Genomic DNA, 22,008 nt, shown 5'->3' on the forward strand with positions numbered 1-22,008 from the left:
CACACCTCCTCACCACCCAATAGCACAATTCTCATATAGGCCAGGGGACCAGGACTAAAGACCAACACAAAATGACCATACACAGCTGGGCACATATACAGGAATAACACACATACATCATGACATTGCCCAGCCTGCATGCAAACCTGTGCACAGCATCACACCCTGTGCTGGCAGTGTACCCCAACCTGACATGGCAACAACATAGCCAAAAATAGCAAACCACTAAAAAGAGAACTGCATGACAGGTAAAAGAGCCAACACAGATAACACAAGTATCAGTGTCTGACTGGACTGAAGACCCTGTCACCCCTGTTTAAAAATGTGATGCGGGCAAAGAGCTTGGCAATGTTGAAGTGACACATAGAGCATGGGGCACAGGCAACCAAATCCACACACCAAAATAACTTTAATCAGCAAGGACAATGACAAAACACACAACAGGAGTAACTGTCTTTATTCACATATTGCACAGATGTGACAGTAGAACAGTAGACAAGAGCAAGGCACAAAATGCTGAACATATGCAAGATAATCTGCCCAGGCAAACTACAAACAGGAAGGCCAGTGGGCATGGCACAGAGGAGAGTCTAACACAGCAGAGCAACAGGGCCAGTGTCCATGGCACAGGTGAGAGTACAACACAGCAGAGTAACAGGGCCAGTGTCCATGGCACAGGTGAGAGTACAACACAGCAGAGCAACAGGGCCAGTGTCCATGGCACAGGGGAGACTCCAACACAGCAGAGCAACAGGGCCAGTGTCTATGGCACAGGTGAGAGTACAACACAGCAGAGCAACAGGGCCAGTGTCCATGGCACAGGGCAGAGTACCAACAAAATTAACAAGAAGGGGAGAGAGGGTTCACAGGTGGATTCGTAGCCCCTGGTCAATAGTTATTAAACAAACGGAATCCACTTAAGGAAGGGTTTCCCTACTATGGTGGGGAACACCCTGTGTTGTAAAATACCCCTCACACACCAAAAGGACCCTTGGTGTCATGCTTCATCATCGGGGTCTTCGCACCCCTCTACGGGATGCGGCGTGCTGCGACCAGCGACTGCGCGGGAGCACTAATAGGACTATGCGTGGTGTATGTGAAGGAATATTATGTGCGTGAGTGGTGAGGTTTAAACGGCGAGTGAAGTTTAAAAAGGGGCCTTGCTCATGGGGTAAAAAAATGTTTAATCTGCCCCCGGGCTGGCACCATTAAAAACGTGCAGTAAACGGAGGTATAATGTGCAGGACTATGTGCACTACCTCCCTTGTGTGTGTGTCAACATGTTTCGGAGACTGAGGTCCTTCTTCAGGACAGGGTACACAAATCCCCACCTTACTCACGTATCATTACTTAAAACATGAAGTTATTTACAAAAGTGAAAATTAGTGCAGGACATGATATGTACCTACAGGCTGATATAGAAGTCGCTGATTTCGACTGTTATGAATCGCTTCAAATGCCTCATGAGCCTCTTGAACATGGGGGAATGCGTGCAGATTCGCTACGAAGGTCTAGGAGACACTGCTGCCTGACTGCCCCATAAGCGGCTCCATTGAGAGTGCTCTCAGTGGATCCGCGTATGGGGCAGTCAGGCAGCAGTGTCTCCTAGACCTTCGTAGCGAATCTGCACGCATTCCCCTATGTTCCAGAGGCTCATAAGGCATTTGAAGTGATTCATAGCAGTCGAAATCAGTGACTTCTATATTAGCCTGTAGGTACATATCATGCCCTGCACTAATTTTCACTTTTGGAAATAACTTCATGTTTTAAGTGAAGATACGTGAGTAAGGTGGGGATTTGTGTACCCTGTCCTGAAGAAGGAGCTCAGTCTCCGAAGCATGTCGACACACACACAAGGGAGGTAGTGCACATAGTCCTGCACATAATAGTACCTCCGTTTACTGCACGTTTTTGATGGTGCCAGCCCTGGGGCAGATTAAAACATTTTTTACCCCATGAGCCAGGCCCCTTTTTAAACTTCACTCGCCGTTTAAACCTCACCACTCACGCACATAATATTCCTTCACATATACCATGCATAGTCCTATTAGTGCTCCCGCACAGTCGCTGGTCGCAGCACGCCGCATCCCGCAGAGGGGTGCGAAGACCCCATGATGAAGCATGACACCAAGGGTCCTTTTGGTGTGTGAGGGGTATTTTACAACACAGGGTGTTCCCCACCATAGTAGGGAAACCCTTCCTTAAGTGGATTCCTTTTGTTTAATAACAGGGGAGAGTACAACACAGCAGAGCAACAGGGCCAGTGTCCATGGCAGGGGGCACAGCAAGTACAGTGAGTGTGTTTGACTGTATCCTTCCAAGACCAGCTAAACACCCAGGTGGCAAACAATGGGCAGGACTAACACACCTGTATGAGAGACAGGTGTATGAGGGGCACTGCCACTCACATTTGGCTGTCAGGCAGACTTTGAGCTGGCTGTGTGTTGGGGACAGCAGGAAATCTTGACTGACGAGATAGAGGCCCAGGTGATGTAGGGCTATCAGTTGTTTGGCAAGCTGGAGGGCTGTTTGGACCAGGTGGTATAGTGGCACGTGGAGGTGGAGTCATGCATACCTGTGACACAGTGTGGGTGGGAGAGGTTTGAGGGGTGCCCTCCCACTTTTTGGGAATACGAAATGGCTTCCCTGTCTTGGGGTTAATGGGAACTGGTGATGACACAACAGGCACACACACCAACTGACCCGCATCAGGTACAGACACTGGCACTACCTCTGGTGACGTGCTGGATCCTGCGGAACACTTTGTATGGCTACTCCTCTGGACCACCTTCCCCTGTTTGCCAGGTGTCCCACCTACAGTGCCCTCCTTTGCTTCTTTGCCAGGTGCGGCCCCTACAGTGCCCTCCTTTGCATCTTTGCCAGGGCTGGCCCCTACAGTGCCATCCTTTGCCTCTTTGCCAGGGCTGGCCCCTACAGTGCCATCCTTTGCCTCTTTGCCAGGGGTGGCCCCTACAGTGCCCTCTTCCACCTGCTTCACTGGGCTTGGAATTGGCGTTGATGTGTTGGGGGGATGTGCCCCTGTTGCCTTCCTAGGTGTACCCTTGCTATACAACACCTCCTCAGTGGGCACAGACACTGCACGCCTAGCTCTGCGTGAAGTTTTAGGGAAAGGAGAGTCCTTTGCTGATGATGCCTCTGAGGCCTGTGAGCCTGATGTCAGCCTCATTGTTTTTTCGGCCTTGCTCTTCCCTGACGGGCTCTTGTCCTTGCATTCTGGGGTGGCTCTGCTCTTCTGTGGGGATAGTGTCTGTGGGCGGGACCACTTGGGTTGTGTCTGCTGTGTGCTCCTTGTGCTGTATTGTGTCTGCCACTCATGCGAACCATGGTCACTGTCATCTGATGTGGCTACTGACTGGGGGTGGATAAAGGCACCTGAGCAGGAATGAGAGCATGTGCCTGTTGAAGGGCAGATGTCACTGCGGATGACAAAGCCTGGACTGTACGGTGGAGCCCACCCATGTCAGAGTGTATGCCCTCCATGTAGGCAACCACCTGGCCTAATTTCTTGTAATGATCACTGAAGGCATTGAGCAGGGCGGTCTGGCCCACACAAAGCTGGCGCAGGAGCTCTACAGACTCAGCACTGAGGGCAGCAGGGGGGACAGGTGCAGGCTCAGCGGTGCCAGGTGTGAATTTAACTCGTCCCCTCTTACCGACACGGACACGGGCAGCACCAGCTGAAGTGGATGGGAGTCTGGGCACTGGCCGCTGTGTGGTTGATGATGTTGCAGACTCCCCATCCCCCGTGCCTGCCAACATGAATACATCACCGCTAGCATCAGATGATGTAGTACTCTGTGTCTCAGCCACGGATTCCTCCTGCATACTACGGTCCCCTTCAGATGCGCTGGTGAGCTCTGTGTCACTGGCCTCTGGTGCAGCTGTGGTGCTACTCTCGCCACCACTGGTTTCCGGCTCCAATTCCTCCCTGTCCAGTGTCCACTGACGATTCTGCATGAGAGAGAGATTCAGGGTTGTGTTACTGTCATCATCAGGACAAAGCAATCCAATCAATGCAGTATAGGGGATGCCCAAATCAACATGGTGACCACCACACCCTGCAATCACATTGCAGCAACACACTACATAGACCACAACAGTGCCTGTAACACTGAATATATGCCATGACTGAGCCATGTTGAGGCCAGACAGCACAACACTCTGCCCATGGATGAAGTGTACCAGACACACAAATTGCCCTGCCCACACCAAGGGACATGATGTGGGGACAACACTCATTGCCACTGACAGACCTTCCGGGAATAGGAGGGGACAGCACACACACCTATTAGGACATGACAGTCCACAATGCCAAGTAGACCATACCAAACACCATGTGGTACTCTGGGGCACCTTTTTGTCAGATGTGTGGGCCTCACCGATCATGGTGCATGCAAAGTAGGCATACATGAAGTCACACTCAGATAGTGGACCCGGCTGTTCAACCCCTAATAGATTCCCCACGCTATCCCAATGCTGAATGACCATGTGGATCCTAACACATCTGGCTATGAGAAAGTACAGCAGGGAGAATCAGCTTTTTAAGGCCAGTTTGGCCCAATGCCTGACACTAGCACACATCCCAGCAGCCACTCACATGACACAGCACAGCACCACCACACGAACATCTAATGGGCCACCGCTACCAAAGGCCCTGTACACATGCTTCTGCTCCCAGCCTAAGCCACCATCCCCAAATACCCACCCCTGCCTTGCTGGCGGTGCTCCTTCAGACGTGCATCCAGCTCCGGAATAGTCACTGCCAATATGCAGACCATCAGTGGTGTTAAGTTGTGCCGTGCCAAACGCCCAGTGTGCGATTGCAGCCCCAATGTCATCTCTGCCACGTTCTATGCCAGCCGGCTGATGTCGTCCCACCTCTTGTGGCAGTGGGTGCGTCGTCGGTTGAATACCCCCAGGGCTCGCGCCTTTGTTGCTATGGCCCTCTACACGGCCTTACGCTAGTGTACCTTGAGCTGCAGGTATGGAAGAAAAGAAGGGTAAATGACCAGTTACACAGTGTCATGTACCAACATCTATCAGTACAGTAACAAGACACAGACTCAGGATCTATTATAATCTCCCTCCATCCCAAACTGGCGGACACCTCACAAGGGCACTCTGCATGGGCCAAACAGATGTGATTGCATGCATACATGAGGGTGTAGAGGGTCCCTGATAATATCACACACATGCAGGAGGATTGCACTGAACCCCCTCAGTGGCTTGCAGACATCACCAGTCCCATGTATGTCTGCCCACTACATACATCACATATCTACCTGTGTCTGTGTCTAGAAGCACTGTGTGCATGACTGGGCAGCATTCAATGAGCATGTCCTGTGAGCATATGTGTTTGGAATGTCTATGGCCTCGGGGCACATGGACTCACCAACAAAAGATCCATCTACAGAAGTGGGTTTTTGTGCAATTATACAGGGCTGAGAGGGTGCATATCAACTATTCAATGTGAATGAACAGGAGCAAAGACCATGTAAGTTTGGTGATGTGTTCTCGTTTGGGTGGGCAGGCACTGGGCCTAGTCTCTGGGTTCACACTGAGTCGGACAACAGGGGCACACAGAAACATTCACCCGAGCAATTACTGTCCTGGCACCTACATGTCCAACATCCTGTGGCTCTGTACGACTGACATTGTAACGCACTCCACTCACACATACAACTGCAGGCAAGGAAAACAGTGACATTGGGACACACACACTCCTTCGGCCTGGAGACAGTTTGTTTGTCAGTGTATGACACAACCCCACACCCTCAGGCATATACTGCAGCAGCACAATTATATGTCTGACAACCCCCTGCCCTACAGCTCCCTTAATGAAACTTACCACTACATTGGGGCCCTCATACAGCATTGGGTACTGTGCCAGCACCTTGTCCACTAGGACCTCCAGCTCCTCGCTTGTGAATGGACTGGCACTGATCTTCTTTGTCCTTGCCATCCCTGAAGACATGGAACACCTGTGGTGGAAGTGAATGGTGAGGGGGTCCTTGGCAGTAGGCACTTGAGGCAGCAGCTGGAGAGGGTCCCAGGCAGCAGGCACTTGAGGCAGCAGCAGGAGAGGGTCCCAGGCAGCAGGCTCTGTGAGCAGTGGAAATGTGAGGCTCACTCCCACAGATTTATAGCCCCCTGGGGTCGTTTGTAAGGTGCAAAGCTGCAACAATTGGTTGTCCAGGTCAAAAGCATCCAATGACTGCCTCCCCGGTGGTGGAGCACGCCTTCTGCGATTTTCAAAACTGCATCATGCCACCGCAATCATCGCTCCCATTGGCTATAGGCAATGCTCCATGGCGGTGATGCACCGCAGGGGTCCGGGGTGCGCTACCGCGATGGTGCATCGTTCAAAAGCATCCAATGACCGCCTCCGCGGTGGCGGAGCACGCCTTCCGCGATTTTCAAAACTGCATCATGCCACCTCAATCATCGCTCCCAATGGCTGTAGGCAATGCCCCATGGCGGTGTTGCACCACCGTGGCCATGCGGTAGCTACCGCAATTTGGGTGGCGGAGCTTGCCCACCGCCAAATACCCATGTCTCCATGCTAATGCCTCACCACTGTGGGTCCCCGCTCACTGTCCCTGCCCTCCACAGTTGTTGGTGTGTCCTGGTCATCCCCTGGGACAGGGAGGGTGCTGCAGGTGGTACTGGTGGTGGTGGTGGTGGTGGAGGCACAGGCCGTGACTGCAGGGGTTTGCTGTGCTGTTGTTGCAGCAGCCATGGTGGTGGGAAGGATGGGGGCCTGGGACCTGTTGATCCCTGGCACACTAGCTGGGCTGGCCTAGAGCTCATCGTCCAAACTATCCTGGGAGTCAACACACGAGAGTCCATGTACTGGGGGTAGAGATTGGCTCTGCTGGTCGTTGTTGCCCTCAGCAGTGAGTTCTTCATCACCTGTGGATTAGATGGGGAATGGTCAGTGTTGGGCACTGTGCAAGTATACTGTTAGCTGCGAGTCATCGACTGTCTGTACACTACACAATTGAGACAACTTCACTATTATTATTAAGTGCAATACTGGGCGTTATTACATGGTGCAGAGGAATATCAATTACTCGTACATGTCAGGTATAGAGACATTGCATGCAATTGGTGCTGTGTGTAGTGATGCAGGTCTCCCACCCCCAAACAGCCAGACCAGTGAAGATGGCTACCTACCTGAAGGTTTGGTAAACAGTGCAATGGCTTCCAGGTGCTCCTGTGTGGGAGGGAGTGCTCCCTGCTGCTGGGGTGTGGGATAGGGGGCATGGTGGGAGTAGGAGTGCAGGCCTCCCACCCCCAAACAAGCCTCCCAAGCAAGATGGCTACCTACCTGTTAGGTGAGGGTGAACAGTGCAATGACTGACACATGCTCCTGGGTGGGGGAGGCCTCTATCCTGCTCAGGTGTGGGACAGGGGGCATGGTGGGAGTCGTGGTACAGGCCTCCCACCCCCAAACAGGGCCTCTCAAGCCAGATGGCTAGCTACCTGTTAGTTGAGAGTGGAAAATGTAATGGTGTTTGGGTTGTACAAGGAAGTACTTATCAGTGAGTTGGTTAACATTTTTTGTACTTACCAGCCTCCACTCCCCCGGATACTCCTGTGAGACTCTCAGGATGCAGAAAGGCAAGCACCTTCTTCGCCCATGGTGTGAATGGTTTTGGTGAAATGGGAGGGCCACCACCAGTCTTGCCAGCCAGCTCCCGTTTCTTGCTTCTCCTCTCTTTGACAACCCTCTTGAGATCATGCCACCGCTTCATGATCTCCTTCTTGGATCGCGGGGTGGTCCCTACTGAATTGACCCTTTGAACTATCCTTTGCCCACATTTGTGTCCTTGTGGCTAATGGGGTCTGTTGGACTAGGCTACCAAACAGGGCCTCCCAAGCAAGATGGCTACCTACCTGTTAGGTGAGAGTGAACAGTGCAATGGCTGACACATGCTCCTGGGTTGGGGAGGTGTCTATCCTGCTCAGGTGTGAGACAGGGGGCATGGTGGGAGTCATGGTACAGGCCTCCCACCCCCAAACAAGGCTCCCAAGCAAGATGCCTACCTACCTGTTAGGTGAGGGTGAACAGTGCAATGGCTGACATATGCTCCTGGGTGGGGGAGCTCTCTATCCTGCTCAGGTGTCTGATAGGGGGCATGGTGGGAGTCGTGGTACAGCTCTCCCACCCCCAAAAAAGCCTCCCAAGCAAGATGGCTACCTACCTGTTAGGTGAGGGTGAACAGTGCAATGACTGACACATGCTCCTGGGTGGGGGAGGCCTCTATCCTGCTCAGGTGTGGGACAGGGGGCATGGTGGGAGTCGTGGTACAGGCCTCCCACCCCCAAACAGGGCCTCTCAAGCAAGATGGCTAGCTACCTGTTAGTTGAGAGTGGAAAATGTAATGGTGTTTGGGTTGTACAAGGAAGTACTTATCAGTGAGTTGGTTAACATTTGTTTGTACTTACCAGCCTCCACTCCCCCGGATACTCCTCTGAGACTCTCAGGATGCAGAATGGCAAGCACCTTCTTCGCCCATGGTGTGAATGGTTTTGGTGGAATGGGAGGGCCACCACCAGTCTTGCCAGCCAGCTCCCGTTTCTTGCTTCTCCTCTCTTTGACAACCCTCTTGAGATCATGCCACCGCTTCATGATCTCCTTCTTGGATCACGGGGTGGTCCCTACTGAATTGACCCTTTGATCTATCCTTTGCCCACATTTGTGTCCTTGTGGCTAATGGGGTCTGTTGGACTAGGCTACCAAACAGTTGTGGTTCCACTCTCACTATCTCATTGACCATGACTGTCAACTCACTCTCTGTGAATTTGGGCATTTTATGTGCTGCCATGGTGCGTGGTGTTTGAAGTGTTTGTGGGTGCAGGGGTGTGTGTTGTGTGTGTGATGTTGATGTGTGAGGTGTGTTGTGTGCTGGGGGATTGTTGGTGCTGGTGTGATGGTGGTAGTGATGATGGTAGTGGTGGCGGTGGTGTGTGTGCTGTGTTCTTTTGCCTCTCCTGTCAGATCTGGTGTATGCTCTTCTCTTCTGGAGTTTTGCAAAGGATTGTGGTCAGTAAAGGGACTGGTTTTATACTCAGCTGTGTGGGTGTGTCCGAACGGGATTTTGCTGTCAGGTGTGTTGTGGGTGTTGTCCTGGGAATTGCATGTTTTTTTGGGCATTTTATTTTCATTGGTATGTGTTTTGTGTATTTGGGGGCATGACTACTTTGATTTGTGCTAAGTTTGGCATATTTGCGGTGTTTTGGCATCGTCGCCATGTTTTTCATGTACCGTGCGCTGCGGTGGCTATGCTGCAGCTCTTCCGCTGTCTCTACAATTCAGTCCTGTGTGCAACCGCGGCGGTAGGAAACAGCGGATCGTACCGCGGGACCATCGAGGATATCCTACTTTCCCGTGCGGTGTCTCCGCTTTGCTTGCGGCGGGTTGTAGCTTTTCCGCTGTGTTTCTGACCGCCGCGGTTGGTTTTTGGACGTCACCGCCTGTGTCAGGCGGTTTTTGTTAGCCCGCTACCGCCGCAGTCGGTCTTTTTTGGCGGTTGGTCCTAATTTGACCGCCGGTTTATCCGCGGTCCCGGGGGCGGTTGTTTCCCGCCTTCATGGTGATCGGGGTGATTTTCCACCAGCTTTCCTAATGGGGCCCATAGAATTGAATGCTAATTTATCGCATTTGATGTATACATAATATGCCTTTTCTTTTGTTCAAGCCAGATGTTATTTCAAGTGTTCTAACCAGACCAGCTCTATTCAAGCCAGGTGTTGTTTGGGTATTCTTTTAGACACAGAAGCGACGCGTTTCGGTGGTATCTAATGGTTCACCACCTTTTTCAGACTTCAAATACTTTAAACAAATCTCCCCAATTGTTCTTCTAAAAAAGAATAATGTAAAAGAATTTGTTTTTTTTAATAAGATCATTTTCATACACAGATACTCTATTCATAATATAATATACACCTCATATTACATTTCACATTCCATTATATCATCAATAACAGTTGGGACATCTTACTTTTTGTGAAAAAAGCCTAAACAGAATATTATTTTCCATATTACAGTCTTGGTACCACAGATGGTGCTATTCACACTTATACACGCCACTTATTCACCAGGTCATTCACATCATTTCTTATCCTACACACATTCCTCAAAAATATCAAGAGTAATACCCACCTATTAATTGGTGAATTGGAGGAGGATATACCTCTCCTTTCGCCGGTTGCCTTCTTAAATAAACCGCAATGCTGACCTCCCTAAAAGATATAATAGTATGTCAGGAAGAAAAAAATTAATTAATATCCCAAAGAGGACTCTCTTCATTCTCTTATTGTTCTTTCATGTGCCAAAAAGGGCTTATTATTAATATTGTTTAGGTTTCTACCTTAATGGCCTCTTTCTAAGTATATTCAATTCTTAGACAGGCACCTAGGAAAACAGCAGCCAGGGACTACCACCTCATTGGTTGAACTAAAAATAAAAACAACGTTCAATCCAGTGTTCTTGTTATTAATTCTCATAGACAGGCATATTTCTAAAAAACTACATTCATAATGTGATACCTGTTATACAGGTCCAAATTATCTTGGCCACCGGAGCTATGGCCCTCCACACCGTCAAAGCTATTTAAAATAGATAGAGTCTCCAAAATTCTGCCTATTTAATGAAAAAAGCCACAATTACATAGTGAGTCCCATTTTCATACTCGCTTTTTATTGTTGCTTCTTAGTTTAATGGCAACGCTCAACTATTTCAAAGGCACTCCCCAAATCATACAAAGTAATTCTGTGCGCCACCATGTTTGTTTTAGGGTAGCGTGAAATTTGATTGTTGCTTCTTTGCTTAATTTTAAAGCTTACATCTTTTAAAGTGGCATCCCAGACCATGCAGAAGAATTCTATGCACCCCTTCATTTATTCAGGATAGCATGGCTTTAATGTCATGATGCATGTATGAACTAAAAACGGAACTCAAGCCTCACTATCATAAATTCTTTTAGTCATGCGAGGGCTGCCTTTTTAAAGAATCCGACAATACCTATAGATGCTCCTGTGTTGTTAATATAAATGGGCGCTAGTGTCTCAATATACTCATAAACGTGAGGATAAAACACAACTGTAGGCATCATTATTACGGGCTACAACAATTTAAATTGTCAGGCTGTACCGCTCTGACATATTCACCTTACCGTCAACCGTTGTTCAAGGCTGATTTACCGGGACTGACTCGTCTCATAAACGTGAGGTTAAAACAGAACACTGGGCATCATTATTGCGGGCTATAACATTTTTAACTTGTCGGGCTGTACTGCCCTGACATATTCACCTTAACTTCACCCATTGTTTAAGGCTCACTCACCGGGACTAACTCGTCTCCTGGCCTGCTCCTGTTTTCTTCTCGCGTATCTAAAGGCCGGCTAGTTCCACGCTCAGCTTTTAAATACACCCATCGCGTCTCTTTCCACTAAAGTTAATAATAATGGAAAGAGGACTGTGCAAACTACGGCAGTCTGCCATCTTGAAACAGTTTTATCCAGACTCCCGCAGGCTAATTTGAATAGAAAGTGCGAAGTGAAGTGTTTTTGCACGATTTTCAGCAGTAAACACAATAATAAAATGTGTAATAGCTCTTAATGATACCTGATACAGGGAATGATATCTGATTTCTTGAAACGAACTATCAGCATGCGACCTAATTTATTTTTAGAATCGAGAGCCTTTCTGATACAGAGCGATGTGCTCTGCAACGAGGAATTATATGTAGTGACATATCATATTCTGATGTTACAGAAATACACTTTTTTGGATTTTGAAGACATTATATCATATTTTTACAATATGTTTGTTGCACAACATATATGCCAAAAGTGTTCATGGCTTGTGTAGCAAAGTGCGTTTTTTCACATGGTTAGCCCCTACTTTGTGCCTAATCTTTGATGTGATTTCAAACTGTAAGTGCGCTGGGTCCCTTGTAACCAGGTTCTGAGTGCCAGATCTCTTTCCCAAACACTGTTCCATGATTGGCACCACTTCAGCTACCTCTGGAAGTCCTTTGTAAATGGTACCCCTGGCACCTAAGAAATGGGTCCTGAAGAGGGTCATCTGCAGTTGCAGCACATGTTGTGCCATCCATGGGGACTCCTCACCAAGGCTATGCACTCTGCCATTGCAGTCTGCATTTCTTGATGTAATAAAATCTGTAGAGTCGACATGCCACCCAGCCCTGTACACCATGCCCCCCATTCACCGCATAAGATAAAGGAACTCCACCCCTACTGCAGGCCTTTTGCCTTTAGGCAGGGTGCATTATATATTTTGTGACAGCATATCAGCATGAGCAGATATGCCCCTACAATGTCTAATCTATTCTGAGATATTGCACAGGCAAGCCATAAGGAATACATGGCTTGGATGCCTGTCAAAACAAGTTTCCTAGCTCCGTGATGGCTTCACTGATTTCCAAGATTTTTGGTACCAAGAGTCTTTATAAATCCTCACTGATGCCATTGTTGGACGTCTCAATAAATTCACATAGGACACCCTTTAAGAGGGTCCATGAAAACCTACCAAGCACGTCGTGGTCCCCGTTTTTGTTTTGCCTGTCTGCTACCACCAGACATGTTTCTGACCTCATGTGGTGAGAAACAGTTCTCTCAGAGGACAGAGACAAAGCCTACTCTGGGCGGAGGTGCTTCACACCGCCTTTAGGAAAGGATGGCCTTCCTGGGCAGGAAGCTTCAAAGGCGATGTTGCCTATTAAATCCAACCCAGGAACCTCCAGATAGTGGGGGAAGCCAAGCCCTCTTTCCTGATCTACATTTGGCAGGAGAAAAAGCAGAAAAAGATAGTTAGATTGGGAGGAAGGTCCCCACTTACCCTACTTCAACCCTAGGGCAGGGCAGGTAATGTGAGCCCATCTCTTGAAATCTTGGGATGGTGGAGAAACAACCTATCAGGGTTAGGGTTGTGCCCTTTCCCCAGGAAGTGGTCACTAGAGGGTGTAGACACCTTGAAGGTAGGTGGCCAATGGGCTACTATCTGTCTTACCTTGTAACACACCTAAATTCAGTATTTTGTTGGCACTCCAAGCTGAACCTTAGATTCAACAGAAAAGAGAAGACCAGGACAATAAAACTCACTGCGTGAGAACTGAAGATCTGCTGCAGAAGAAAAAGGCACCAAACCCTGCCTGCTGTCCCAAGGACTCGACAATCCCTGCCTCCTGTGTTCTCCTGTACCTGAAAGGACTTGAAAAACATTGAATCACCTCCAGTCTTCAAGAAATTACAGAGAAGCTCCCTTGGAGTGAAGATATCACTCCCCAACACCCCGCAGGCACCAATCCCATGAGGTCTGGTATGTTGACTTGCTTCTCCCTAACAACATCAATGCAGTTCCAAAGCAAGAAAATGTATAACAGCTCCAGAAGGTCAAATTCATCTCCACACCAACTTTGGAGACACCAGGATCTACCAGAGCCATGGCGTACCAATACCCGGGGTACTGGACCCCCAATGGCACAAAGAAGAAGAGTCCACACAGAACTCCCGAAACCCCAGGAAAGCACCCATCAAAGGACGTCAAGACACTGGAGACCAGCTTCCTGAGTGACCCAGCTGTCCCAAGATCCCCTCTCCAATTTGCCTGCTCCTGACTACGAGGACCTGAAAACACACAAAGTCCGGCTGACCTGTTCACTCTTCAGCCCGCCCCTCCAGCCACAGCATAAACCAACCAGCTATGCTTCTTTGGTTCCTAAACCCTTAAGACCGCCTCCTCCCTCAAAGTAGACCCATTGGACATACTTGTAAGTCCGCCTGTGCGGTGTACTTTGAAGAGGCCCTCTTAGCTTTCGAGACCCTCAGCACTATGCTCTTAGCCGATCCGGGATGCTACCAATCTTCTACTTCAGGAATGTTGGACCTGGTCCAGACAGACCTAAAACGAGAAGTTGGACTATGTGCAAGCACTGTCTGATTTTATATAAATGTTTCTGCTTTTTCCCTATTGTGCGTGACTGCGCACAAAAATTAGAACTTTCAAAAATCGTAACCCTGAAAGTACTGACCTTAGAACTGAGTTCTTCAAAATGACATTAAAATCAATATTTTTATAAATTGGTCTTGGATTTATTCTTGAGTGAGTGTCTCATTTATTGCCTCTGGGAGTACATCAGAGGGTAGTGCTTAACTAGCACTATCCTCTGATAAGCCTAACAGCTCGGCCACACCACCACAAAAAGACCATTAGAATGATCTGCTTTTACCTCTGTCTGCCATTTGGGGATACGATGGTACCTGCATGATGTAATTCATTTTTGCACAATATATAAGAGAGCCAGCTTCCTACAGCTTAGCTCGTGCATGAAATCTTACAGCTGAGCCAGACCCATGACTTTGCTCTACCTCACTTTATTCATTCACTTGTGTGTCCTTCTCTTTCTGAAACTCTGACTTAGTCCATGGGGTCGTCAGTCACTTGATAAAATAATTTGTAGAACAGTGATACTCAAAGTACGGCCCAGGGCCTCATGCGGCCCTTCTGACCTTTACACATGGCCCTCTGGTGAACAGCAACACTGCGTGGCTGTTATTTTGATTCAGCACCAACATTGAGAAGGATGTTAAATATAGGGGCATCCATTTATTAAAATTTTAACTTGAGTTAAAGAAAGCAAGTAACTAGGGTGTCCTACACCACTTAACTTTAGGAACACCTTCATTTATAAAAACATCTTGCAACAAATGTGAAAAAGTATGATAAAGACTACAAAATGAAAAAGTGTATTTCTTTAACATGTAGAATGTTTCATCTTAGTATATCAGATTATCAGTGCATTGACAAGTATTTGATTTAAAGTAATAGTTTGCAAACATGAATTTAGAAACATTCATGCCAGCCCCTACACTGGCAACACTGCAAATAGTAAACTAAGGGGCAAGTCAGTTGTTATGTACACAATCTGAGTGGCCTAGGTTGCTATTATACATGGACAACAATATAATTTATTAAATAAAAAACAAGAGAAGGTCATGCATTGTGCACATCCTATCATCATGTATTTTGAGGCCCTCTTGTATGTGATGATGACGAACAAGGGGTTAAAGTAAAATAAAACAATTGCCTTAAATCCCACAATTGCATCCAGCAAAGAAGCTGGAATTGAATGCAGGGTTCTGGTTTTACATTGTGCTATTCACCATTAGATGTACATGCTTTGCTTCCCAATTGTCACCTTCCACCCCTCCCCAATCTACCATCCTGCTGGCATCAATGCAGTCCTCAGTCATACCACAAGCCAAACTTTTCAGTCCCCTGGAAAAATGTTGCTAGTACCCATGTTGAAGTAGAAACATGGGGCCTCATTTATGAGGCCGTGCGTCACTTTTACACCGCCGGTGCGTCACTTTTTGTCACGCACCAGCAGCGTAAAAAATGTGCCTTGTTGCACCATATTTACAAAGTGACGCATCTACCTAGATGCGTCACTTTGTAAACCCCTACGCCAGGTATAATGTATGCAGGGGGAGTGTTCTGACGCAAGACAGGGTCATAGAAGTGACGCAGTGAAATCTATGAGATTTCACTGCGCCACTTCTAGTACACAAATGCGTCAATTTCTTACGCCTGCCTCACAGCAGGCGTAGGATTGACGCAGGCCCTTTCACATGGGGCTTGCCCCATGTGAAAGGATACGTTGCTGTAACTCTATCTGTAACTCCTTGAGCCATGATGCGTCATACTATTAATATGACGCATCATTGGTGTCGCAAGGAGGATGCAGTGAAAAGTGACGCATCGCTGTTTTCACGAAGCGATGCGTCACTTTTCATAAATGAGGCCCATGGAGCCCAGCTCACATGCACACATTTGACAACTCTACTTTCAAGACTTCTAGCAGCAGAGATGTAGAAGAATGAGTGCAGAGAAAATACATTTAAAGTGAGTCATTCCAGGACCGGGAGTCCAGGCCATTGTGCTGTATGTGACCTTAGTCATGAGTTCCCATGGAGAGCCACTAGGAGATACATGTAGGGGCAAAGCATTAGCTGGGATGCTTGGGGTGTGTTACCCCTCAAATGCATTCTTGGTTTGGTAGTCAGGTCTGCTATGTCTGTCAATTTTTCTCATTGTTCTCATTTCTCAAAGATGCTCTAACTTGTTCATTTTCTGTATCAGGATTTTAAATACACATAGTGACCTGTTTCCAAAAAGCTAGTAATACTGCACCCATAGAGTACTCCTTGATGGGTGCACATCTACTACTTGTTGGAATTCACTAACATTTGGGGGTAGTAGGCTTGAAAAGCTGGGCCAGTCCCAGAAGGAACAGGATCAAGACTGGTTTGCATATGCTTTGGTCTGAACTGGGGGTGACAAAGTAAGCTAAAGAACAATGATGGATTTAACCCAGATCTGCGACTGGGGTTGAGTGTCTGAAAAGTTTCAGCATTTTGTCCATCATCTCCTTATGTTTGCTGTGTTCACCCTATGTTGGCAGGGTATGCCCAGATGCGGGTCTCTTGCTCACTTTGCCACTGGATTCAAGCTAGCCTGGTTGATGAGAGGTGTTACCCCAAAACTGGTCCCATGATGCTTGTTTCCGGTCCAGGGAAGACCTGGCTTGGCAGTTCGGAGTGGACTGTTCCCATGAGGAACAGGGTCAAGACTGATTTGCATATGCCTGGGTCTGAATTGGGGTGGCGAAGTGAGCTAAAGAACAATGATGGATTCAACCCAGATCTGAGACTGGGGGTGAGTGTCTGACCAGTTTTAGCACTCTGTCCATCATCTCCTTTTGTTTCCTTTGTTTACCCCAGGTTTGCAGGGTATGCCCAGATGTGGGTCCCTTGCTCAATTTACCACTGGATACAAGCAAGCCTGGCTGATGAGGGGTGTTACCCAGAAACCAGACCCAGGATGCTTGTTTCCGATCCAGAGAAGACCTGGCTTGGCAGTTCAGGCTCGACTGTTCCCATGAGGAACAGGGTCAAGACCGATTTGCACATGCCTGGGTCTGAACTGGGGTAGCGAAGTGAGCTATAGAACAATGAAGAATTCAACTCAGATCTGTGACTGGGGGTGAGTGCCTGAAAAGTTTCAGCACTCTGTCCATCATCTCATTATGTTTAATTAGTCCCAGGTTTCTAGCCATACAACTGTCAATCAAATCCTGAAATGCTGATTGGATAAATGCCTCCAAATAGTCTAACCAATGAAAATGTCTTGGGTAATATTCCAAGCCATCGTTTTTGACCCACTGTGCCAATCTAGACAAAGTGCAACCTGAAGCGAATCAGTATCCTTGACTTGGTCATCTTACTCCTCCACCCCGCAGCCCAATCAATCAGTACTTGTAAAGCACTCGTATCAATCCGAGGGGTATCTATAAGTGGCGTGACATTGAGCTACTCAAACCTCCAGGTCTTGAGTCCACTCTTTAATTCAGCAAGGGAGGTTGAAGTTTGGAGGTGAAAGGTGGAAGGTGAGGTTGTTCTGGGATTTGGCTGTGAGGTGGGAGAAGGAATATCCTCAGGCTCAGCCACAATGGATGCGGGGGACAGTGGAGAGGGTCAGGGAAGCAGACCCCAGGTGTCTGATGGGCTGGTGGAAGGTCAGGCGGTTGTTCATGTATTCTGGTCCCGTGTTGTGGAGAGCTTTAACGGTGTGCATGAGCAACTTAAAGTGACATCTCTTCTTGACGGGGAGCCAGTGCAAATATGGAGGTGGGGGTGATGTGGGATCGTCTGGGCACGCCAAGAATGATTCTAGCTGGTGCATTCTGGATTGTTTCGAGGCGCTTGAGGAGGAGGGTGGTGTGTCTGATTTAGAGGGTGTTTCCGTAGTCAAGTTGACTCGTGATGAGGGCTTGAGTGACAGTTATTATGGTGTTGGTTGGGATCCATCTGAAGACTTTACGGAACATTCTGAGGGTGTTGAAGCAGGTAGAGGCAACTAAGTTGACCGGTCTTCTCATCGAGAGCTGACCGGCATCAGTGGTGGTGGGTGGGGATGCTGGGCCATGGGCTGAGGGTCACCAGGAGTCATCCCACGGTGAGGGGAGTCTTAGAAAGAGGAGAACTTCGTCTTTGTCGGTTTTGAGTTTGAAACAGTTGTCCCTAATCCAGTTGATGGCATTGGTCATGGCGTTCTGGAAGTTTGCTCTGGTGGTGTCTGTGTCTTCGGTGAGAGTATGATCTGGGTTTTGTCAGCTTAGGAGATCATGTTGAGACTGTGGCTGCATGCGATGGGTGCCAGTGGAGTCATGTAGACCTTGAACAGTATAGGGCTTAGTGCGGAGAACTGGGATATGCTGCAGATGATGCTCTTGGGGCCGGAGGTGTATGGTGGGAGACAGATTCTCTGAGTGCGTCTGGTGAGAAAAGAGGATAGCGGCATGAGGGTGTTGCCATAGATGCTGATGTTGTAAAGTCTTTGGATGAGGAGGTGGTGGGAGACGGTGTTGAAAGTCACTGACAAGTCGAGGAGGATCAGGGCTTCTGGCTTGCCATGGTCAAAGATGACTCTGATGTCGTCTGTGGCAGTTATAAGGGGGGTTTCTGTACTGTGGTTCAAGCTGAAGCCAGATTGGGAGGGGTTGAGCAGGTGGTTGGAATCCAGGTAGTCTGTGAGTTGGTGGTTGATGACTTTCTCCAGTACCTTGGCTGGGAAGGGAAGGAGCATTATGGGGCGGTAGTAGTTTAGGCCGTATAGGTCCGCGGTGGGTTTCTTCGAAAAGGGTTTGACTTTGGCATGTTTCCAGGCATGTGGTGGAGATGAATGCCGAGTTGGTGATGCTGTTAAGCACGGATCCAATCTCTTTGTGTTCGAGGTTGAAGGCGGGGTGGGGACAAGAGCTCCAGAATGAATGGATGACATGATGTTGTGGTTTCGGTGCAGAAAGGTGTCCAGTCATTCAGTATGTAGGCCAGGAGGTTGGTGGAATGAGAAGGGAGATCCGACCGCGGCAGTTGGGGCTTGCAGGTTTTGTAGATTTTGGCAATCTTGATGTGGAAGAAGTTGGTGAGTGAGTTGCAGAGGGACTGGGAGGGCTTGATGGTGTTTTCGACTGCACCTATGGCGGAGATTTGTCTAACGATGTGGAATAGATCCTTGGGGTGATTGATGGACTGGAGGCAAGTGGCGAATGTGACTTTCTTGGCTCCTCTGATGGCGTAGTGGTATGATTTGAGGAACGTCTTGAAAGCTATGTGGTTGCCTGGGTCTCTGCTGGTTGCAGGCATTTCTCCAGAGGTTTGCTTTTGCATTTTTCTACTTTAAGTTCGGGGTGAACCTGTTGGTATGCTTTTTGGTTGGCACTAGTGGTGATCTATTCAGATAGGTGGGCGCCGGCTTGATTGACATCGTCAGATGTGTGAAGGGTGGTGGTGTCGATAATTCTCATCCATTTAGATTCGGTAATGGTGTTCCAGCTTTGGTGTGTGGTGGGAGGGCGGGGTAATGGTGGCCTGTAGGGCAACAGTGATGGTGAAACAGATGATGCTGTGGTCCGTCCAGGTGAGCTCGGTTGTGTGGCTGAACCGGATCTTGTTGCTGTATGTGAAGATGGGTTCGAGGGTGTGGTTGGTGATGTGCATGGGGTTGGTGATGATCTGTATGAGGGCCAGATTGTCCATGGAGTCTAGTAAAGTGGCCGAGTTGGTTTCTGAGGGGTCTGCAAGGTGGAAGTTGAGCAGGTGAGGGGAGGCAATGATTTCAGAAATGATGTTGCAGAAGGGGAGTCAAGGTCCTGGTGGTCTGTAGGCGAGGGTACCACTGATGGTTGAATTGGCATTGGCATGGAGGTGTAAGTAGAGGGGTTGTTGAAGGTGGTGAGCCTTGTGGATGATGGCAATTCCTCCTCTAGGTCTTCCTGGCTGGTCCCTGTGTGTCATTTTGTAACTGGTTGGAGTGGGGGTGGCTATGTTGAGGCTGAGAAGTCCTTGAACCAGGACTCTGTGAGGAACACTACCTTGGGCCTGGCGGTAGTGATGGTGTCCCATAGTTTGATAGTGTGCTTGGTCAGGGAGTGGATGCTGAATAGCTTGTATTGTAGTTTGGGCTGGGGGTCGGTGGTCTATGTAGGGGCCTGTGGTTCCGTGGAGTCACAGGTTAAGTTGTAGTGGAGGCAGTCGAAAGCTCCTTTGGTGTCTTTGGGTAAGCAGGTGCTGCAGAGGGTGCTGCGGTGTCCTGGGTCTAATCCTTTGAGAATGGAACTGGAGAAGTAGTGGGCAGTCAGGGGGCCAGGGGTTCTGGCACTGGGTACGACCAGAGCACAGACGGGAACACCTGTGCTTGCCTTTCGCACACCTTTGGTGCATTGCCAGCACATCCGCACAGCAACCAGCATTAAGTAGCTTTGGGGGTGGGCGGGCGGTGGCTGGATCTGGGAGACAAGGCCTGCAACTCGCTAGTGTCATAGGCTGAAATGAATGGCAGCCGGACGGATTGCCACACTGGGCAGGTAGCTGGGGCAGCAATTGAATCAGGGGCGCCTATCAGGTGCAGTCTTGTGTCACAGGTGTGACTTCAATGAGGCTCAAATGTCATGCAGGAGAATGGGGTCAGGGGCGACAGAACCCACAGCTTTTTTAGTTGGGAAATTTGAGATTCACATCAAATCTCACTGACTAAGCTATGCCAATTTAGGCAGTGAGGCATCATCAACAGGTTATGGGGAGATTCCAGATGCATGCAGCATCATCTGGTCCCCCCAACACTCTTTGTTTTTAGAGCCAATTTTCATTTTCAGGAGTGAAGCCATTAATTAACAACAAATAGAGTTTGTTCTACAGCTTATGGAACCACACTTGTTCAAATCCACTGCTAGATGTTTACAATTTGATTTAATTCCAAAGGAAAGTCCACAATTTGTTTGCAGGCCTAGTTTCATGAAATTTACACACCCTGGGCCCCCCTAACAAAATTAAATGTACACATTTTGTCGTGAGTATGTGTAAATCTACTATTGCACTTAAGTGTAGGTCACACGTTTTCAATATTCACTAATTCTCAATGTAGATTTACACCCATGTGCAAACTTATGTTTGCACATCCCTGGTGGTCCAGTGGGAAGCTTCTCTGCTCTGCCGCTGCTCTGCCCTTTGCCTCTCTGTCTTCTGCCTTTCTTTTTTCCTTAATTTCTCTGCATTCACTGTTTTCCATTCTCCTTTTTTGTGCCTTACACATGTCCCTGCCGCTGCTCGTCCTGCACAGCCCGCCCCATCCAGCGACGATTCCTGCTTCCCATTTCCCTGCCTCCCAGCTTTCCAGCCCTTTCTTCTCACACTGCTTATGGAGGCCACTATGCAGCCATGCTACCCCCGTCCGTGCCTGGGCAATGCCCAGAGACACAAAAGTGCCCTCCGCCTCACCACCCACACAGACGACCTCCTGGCCATCTCCACTTCCAGGTCCAGACCGGTGTGCAGACAGAATATCAAATAAAAAGTATTGAATTGCACACATATCGAGTAAATGTAAGTAATATCCACTTTAAAAATATCCAAGTCATTCATTCAAGAATCTTTATTTCGGTAAAAATTTTACCATAATAGCCATTTGAAACATACGTTTTTTAAAAACAGTTGTAATATTAATAAATGTATAATCTAAAATTAGACGCTAACATAGTCCCGTATTACACCGCAGTGTCTTTGATACAATGGGGTCAATTGCCGTCCCTGAGGCATTTCCTTCTAACACTCCAGATGGCACCCAGGTATTTTGCCACTGCGAACACAATATAATCAGTCACATCGGTTTTCAGGACTCTCAAAGCAATCAGGCACTTCACAAATCCCAGATTTTTACATAGAGGGACTATCCATTGTTTGCGAATCTCTCGGTAAGTGGGGCAGAAAAAGAAAATGTGAAGTTCAGATTCGATGGAGGTTCTACATGCTGGACAGGTACTGGTTGCATCTTTGCTCCATTTACTTGTTAGCGAACGGATAGGGAGCGACCCATGTCTCCACTGCAGGTATAATTTCCTGA

At 48.4% G+C, this 22,008-nt stretch overlaps 1 long non-coding RNA gene across 1 annotated transcript in view; it reads right to left on the reverse strand.

Annotated features, from left to right (window-relative positions):
- Positions 1–11,408, reverse strand: part of LOC144826218 (uncharacterized) — a 351,176-nt gene extending 339,768 nt beyond the window's left edge. The window contains exons 1-2 of the long non-coding RNA XR_013609714.1: positions 11,372–11,408; positions 10,190–10,269 (exon numbers count right to left, since the gene is read on the reverse strand). This is a non-coding gene — a long non-coding RNA (uncharacterized LOC144826218). The remainder of the gene's footprint in view (positions 1–10,189; positions 10,270–11,371) is intronic.
- Between the last annotated feature and the right edge of the window lie 10,600 nt (positions 11,409–22,008).

This window comes from Lissotriton helveticus, chromosome 3_2, assembly GCF_964261635.1.
Source record: "Lissotriton helveticus chromosome 3_2, aLisHel1.1, whole genome shotgun sequence".
Classification (NCBI taxonomy): domain Eukaryota; kingdom Metazoa; phylum Chordata; class Amphibia; order Caudata; family Salamandridae; genus Lissotriton; species Lissotriton helveticus.